General features: G+C 35.4%; 1 pseudogene; it reads left to right on the forward strand.

Moving 5' to 3' along the window:
• The first annotated feature begins 6,105 nt into the window (after positions 1-6,105).
• LOC120594762 (uncharacterized) lies at positions 6,106-6,224 on the forward strand (annotated as a pseudogene).
• Positions 6,225-6,543: the final 319 nt, after the last annotated feature.

Genomic DNA, 6,543 nt, shown 5'->3' on the forward strand with positions numbered 1-6,543 from the left:
GATAAATGGAGATTTCTCATTTGGGATCTTTTGTCTCTGCTCAAAAATCGATAGCAATGGAAAACCCGAGGACAAATCTAGCAATATCAAATAGAACAAGGCTGATTTCTCGGTGGCTATAAGTTTAATAATAAAAAATAAAGTTCCATATAAAATCCAGACCAAATACAGAAAAATAAAAAAAGATATAGAAATCTGATTCAGTGGCTTTGAGGAACAAAGGAAAACATTGCACAGAAAAAGGACTCTGTGGAATTTGCTTGCAGACTCGGTTTATATCCTACACTTCACTCAATATGAATAGAGATGTTAAGATCAAATATGGAACTATCAGACACAGACAGACTATAAAAGGCTTATTCCTTTTATGGTCAATCCATCAATAAACAATCTCAAGCTTTAAGGAGTGCTTAATAGTACATTTCCTAAACACCTACTATAGAAAAGTACAAATGACAGGTAATTTATACATACACATATATAATCTAAATAAAATAGATTAAAATGATTTGAAATACTGATATAAAGAAATGGCAAAAATCTAGGTTTTGTAAACAAAGTGGTTGTAATGATGACTGTTATACATTGTTTGATCCTAATCATATTGTTACTTTTCATTTAAATGGTAGGGTTATGGCATCTAAATTGATACAAGAATAAGAAAAAAATAGTATTAATTGGTAATATCTGTGAAGACAGGTGTAATTTCTGGAATGAAAAGTCACAGTGCAAATACTAATAAAAATCTCTCAATAAACATTAAAATTATTTTAAAATATTTAATATTTCCCACAAGAAATGAGTGAAGAATGAGAATACAAATGGGACAAAAATGTCCACAAATATACTTTGATAACAGTGTTATGAATTAACTTGAATTAGTTGAATAAAGACAGAAGGTGAATGTCCTAATTTCAGAAAAGCAAAAAAATCTCTCTTTAATAAGAGCATTCTCTCATTTCTTAAAATGAGGACTTGTGAACTTAGGGCAAGTTGAAAAAATACAAATAAGATAATTGATATTTTTAATTTCCCAAATTATTTTTAGCCTTCCATCGAGTTATTTGCACATACCTAAACTAAACCTAAGAAGGATGGGGCAGAGTCTACTTTTTACCCTAGAGAGGTCAGAACACAAGTATGTTTTCTTAATTAGAAAAAAATATATTTTTACTAATAATAAAATTTGAAAATTCTATGTAGTCATGTCTTACTGAATAGTGCAAAACTATCTTTGATTCACTCTACACTTTTCACCAGAATAATTAGAATTACTTTTACTTCTTTCAAAAGAAGTAGGAAAATGTTTCTGGAAAAAATATGCACAAATGTGTTCTTGTTCCTCATCTTCTGAGACAACGCTTTAAGAAAACTGCCAAAGTCAGAACAAGATGAGCAGATTGAAAAAAATCATGGAGAATACATGAAAGAACTTTCTCCATTATTCAAGGAGGAGGACATATTGATTTAAAAAAACAAAAAACAAACAAAAAAAACCAGACTTCACTAAAGAAGAAGAAATTAGAAAACAATGAAGAGACAAAGAATAGAGAATATTGAGTTAGGATCAAGAGGATGGAATAGGTAAACCCTGTGCTTGCTTCCTCTCACAACCACATCTAAATTACAACTAAACTACAGAATAGCTAGCATTGGGAGTCACCTGAAGTCTAGTTGACAGAAGTCCTATAACTGGGAACATACAGAAGATGCCACCTTGAGACTGGGAGGAGAGGCAGAGAAGCAAAATAGGCTGGTCCCACATTCACATATGGTGGTTAAGAATCAGGAAAAATATTGTGACTGCAGAGGTCCCCCAGAAGAGCGAGTGGTCCCAGCCCCATATCTGGCTCCCCAGCCCAAAGTCCCAGTGCTAGGAAGAGAAGTCTCCACAACTCTGACTGTGAAAACCAGCAGAGATTGTAGCTGAATGAGATGGAGGGCTTCGGGTGTCATAGACTGTCCTCTTAAGGGGCCTCATACATGGGCTTACTCCCTAACATACTCACTTACTCTGAGCAACAGCTCTGGGACAGTAGCTTGAAAGGTGTCAGGGACATACAGGCAGGAATTGAATTGTCTGGCTTTGAGGCGAAGGCTAGAAGAGCAGCTTTCTCCCAGACAGATGTACTGGCAGAAGGCATTGTTCCTTGGTTGAGTGCTCCCCAACCTGAGCTTGCAGACTCAGGCAAGTGCCATATCTGAGTCTCCATCAACTTAGCTAACACTGGTCGCCCCACCCTGGTTATTCCTGGAGACCCTGCCTTTCCCAACATGTAGGCCCACACAAGTCGCTTCTAGTGGATTTTCCATACAAACAGCTTGTCTTGCCTTATGTTACGGACTTGCCTAAAATCTCTCAAAAGTTTACAAAACCTAAACAAGAAGATCCTGGACTTGGTGTGCCCTATACCTCTTGCTGAGCAGCCCCAAGCCTAGCACCAGTGGTGACCAGACTGAGTTTGTAGCTAGGTCTCTCAAAGCAATTCCAAACCCAGTGTGGCGGCAGCCATCTGCTTCATGGCTCATGCCAGGTGGTCCCAGGTAGGGCACAAGCTGCAGTCAAACTTGGCCTGTGGCAGAGCCCCTCCCAGGAGGCCCCAACCTGTATGCCTAGTGGCCAGTTTTGGTCTGAGCCAGAGCACCATCCATGTTCACATCCGAGGATGACACACCCAAAGAGTAGACAGGACAGGCACCAGAGCCCTGCTAAAGTAAATCTTGCTCTGTAGTGTCAGCCCATACACAACAGCTCCTCCACTGGTCACAGTCAGTTATCACAACCAATCAACCCAAGAGTCAATCCCTCCTATTAATGAGCAAACAGCAACTAAGCCTCAACTACAAAGGAGGGCACACACAGCTCATAAAAAGGACATACCTGGAGCACCTGGCTCAGGTGACCAGAGAAGACTGTGCCACTGAGACCCACAGCACACCTACTACATAAGACTACTCTACTAAGACCAGGAGACATAGCAGCCCTACTTAATACAACACACACACACACACACACACACACCCCAAGCAAGGAGCCAAATGAGAAGACAAAGAAACATGTCCCAGGTGAAAGAATAGAACAAAGCTGCAGAAAAAGAACTAAACAAAATAGAGACAAGCAATCTACCAGATACAGAGTTCAAAACACATGTTATTAGGATACTCAGTGAACTTAGGGGAGAGTAGATGGATTCAGTGAGAACTTTAACAAAGAGAAAACGTAAAAGTGGAAATAGAACACATGAAAAAGAACTGATCAGAAATAAATACTACTATAACTGAAATGAAGAATACCTTAGGAGGAATTAATAGTAGATTAGATGAAGCAGAGGATCAAATTAGAGATTTAGAAGATAAGATAGCAGATAATACCCAATAGGAACAGCAACAAGAGAAAAGAATCCAAAAAACTGAGGATAATTTAAGGGGCTTCTGAGACAACATCAAGTGTAGCAACATTTGCTTCATAGGGATATCAAAAGGATAAGAGAGAGAGCAAGGAATTGAAAACCTACTTACAGAAACAATGACTGAAAACTTCTCTAACCTGGCAAAGGAAATAGATATACAAGTCCAGGCAGCACAGAGAGTCCCAAATAGATGAACCTAAAGAGGCCTACACCAAGACACATCGTAATTAAAATGCCAAAGGTTAAAGAAAAAGAGACAATCTTAAAAGCAGCAAGAGAAATGCAGTTAGTTACCTACAAGGAAACTCTTATAAGAATGTCAGCTGATTGCTCAAAAGAAATTTTTCAGGCCAGAAAGGATTGGTAGGAATTATTCAAAGTGATGAAAAGAAAGGACCTACAACCAAGGTTACTCTACCCAGCAAAGCTATCATTTAGAATTGAATGACAGATGAAGAGCTTTCCAGACAAGAAAAAGCTAAGGGAGTTCATCACCATCAAGCCGATATTGCAGGAAATGTTAGAGGGACTAGAAGAAGGAAGAAGAGGAGGAGGAGGAGGAGGGGGGAGGAGGAGGGGGAGGAAGAGGAGAAGGAGGATGAGAAAAGATAAAAAATAAGAGTAATAAAATGGCTATAACTACACATTTAGCAACAATTACTTTAAATATAAATGGATTAAACTCCAATTAAAAGATAAAGTGGCCGAATGGACAGGAAAACAAGATCCTTACATAAGTTGCCTACAAGAGACCCATTTCAGATTGAATGACACAGACTGAAAGTAAAAGAATGGTAAAAGATATTTTATGAAAATGGAAATTAAAAAAGAAAAAGAAAAAGAAAGCTGGGGTAGCAATACTTATACCAGACAAAACAGTCTTTAAAACATAGGCCGAAACAAGAGAAAAAGAAGAACCCAGTTATACCACTTCTGGGTATTTATCTGAAACTCAAAACACTATATTGAAGGGATATGTGAGTTCATATGTTCATTGCAGCATTATTTACAATAGTCAAGATATGGAGGCATCCTGGGTGTCCATCAATGGATGAATGAATAAAGAGGTGGTGTATATACATATGTGTGTGTGTACATATATATACATACACAATGGAATATTACTCAGCCATAAAAAATAACATCTTGCCATCTGTAATAATATGGATGGACTTAGAGGGTATTGTATTGTACTGAGTGGAGTAAGTCAGACAGAGAAAGACAAGTGTCATGTGGAATCTAGAAAACAGGATAAACAAATAATAGAAACGAGCTCATAGATACGGAGAGTATTTTGATGGTTGTCAAATTGGGGGGTGGGAGAATAGGTAAAGGGAGGAAAAAATTAAGAGGTACAATTTAGTAGATATAAAATAGTCATGGATGTAGAGTACAGTGTGGGGGATATAGTCAGTAGTATTGTAATTACTATGTATGGCGTCAGGTGAGTAATGGATTTATCAGGGTGATCACTTAAGTTATATAAATGTCTAATGCTGTGTTATACTCTTGAAACTAATATAATATTGTATGTTGACTATAATTTAAAAAATAAAAATTTTTAAATTAAAAAAAATAGAAAATATTGAGCAAAGACAACGTGGCAGCAATTTTTAAAATCAGATTTTAATAATTTAAGACTGAGTTCATGACACTAGGTCCAAGCAAATGCCCTCCCATTGGAGCCGATCACATTCATTTAATACACTTTTGTATTTCCATGTGTCTGTGTGGCCATCATTAGATATTTCAATGGAAATCAAATAATCAACTTCTATTATTTCTTCTCTAGACCTCTTTATTCATGATCTTCATGTTAATCTGTTGTTACAATAATCTCTCTTCCTAATTTACCCAGTTATACTAAAACATATAAAAGAACTCACATCTTTCTTTTTAAAAAATTCCAAAATAAAAATGAATACTTCGGAAACCTTAATGTGTTAACTAGAAAGTAACTTGAGGATTTCTGTTTAAATTTAGTTCAATAGTAAAAATAAATAGAAATATTTATTAAAATATATAAGAAATAATTAAAAGATCAAACAATTATTATGATTTTCAGAAGGTATAGATTTAAGATATAATCAAAGATTTTTTTCTGAGGTAATATTTTAATTTTGTATTGTAAGAGCATACCAATGTCAGAGAGGAATATTGAACAAAGATCATAAATAGACAAGTTGATGAAAATGCTGAAAATAAATGTTAGAGATTCTGTTCTGTAGTAACTAAAAGAATGGGCTTTGCATAAGACTGAACAGATTGAACTGCCTGTTCTACTAGTCACTAGTTATAAGACATTAAGCTAGTTACTATAGCTCTGTAAGCCTACATTTACTCATTTGCATAACATGAGTATTAATAGTATCTACATCATAGTTTTGTTGTGAGAATTAAACACATAATGAATATAAAACAGATGCTATAGCACCAGAAGTAGTTCAAAAAGCTGGTACTTCAACTTTCAAATATTCAGGAATCTCTCTTCTCTTCTCTCCCTTTGTGTGTGTTTCTCTGTCTACTTTTTCACACACACACACAAGAAAAAAATTAAATATTTTTAATTTAATAATAATAAAAACACAACATATTATAATTCGTGAGACAGAAATAGTGCTTAGGAAAAATTTATTGCTTTAAATGCTTATGTAAGACAACAAGAAAAAAATTCAGTCTAAAATCCTACCTTATGGTCTACTACCATGTCACCCTGAACATGCCTGAACCTGTCTGATCTCAGAAGCTAAGCAGGGTCAGGCCTGGTTAGTACTTGGATGGGAGACCACCTAGGAAAACCAGGTGTTGTAGGCATAAAAAAAAAAAAAAATTCTACCTTATGAAACTAAGGAGAGAAAAGGACAAATTAAAACCAATGTAGCAGAAGGAAATAATGAAGATAAGAACAGAAATTACTAAGATCATAAGAAAAAATAATAATAGAAAAAAGTCAATGAAATTGAAATTTACTTCTTTGATCAATAATAGTAAATTTCTATTAAGATTAATTGAGAAAAATAAATAAATATATAATACCTTAATTGCCAACACCAAAATGAGAGAAAGGAAATATCTATAGGTCTTAAAGACATTGCAAGGCTATTAATCGAATATTAGTAATGTAGTTAAGTCA

The sequence above is a fragment of the Pteropus medius genome, unplaced genomic scaffold, assembly GCF_902729225.1.
Source record: "Pteropus medius unplaced genomic scaffold, Ma_sr-lr_union100, whole genome shotgun sequence".
Classification (NCBI taxonomy): Eukaryota; Metazoa; Chordata; class Mammalia; order Chiroptera; family Pteropodidae; genus Pteropus; species Pteropus medius.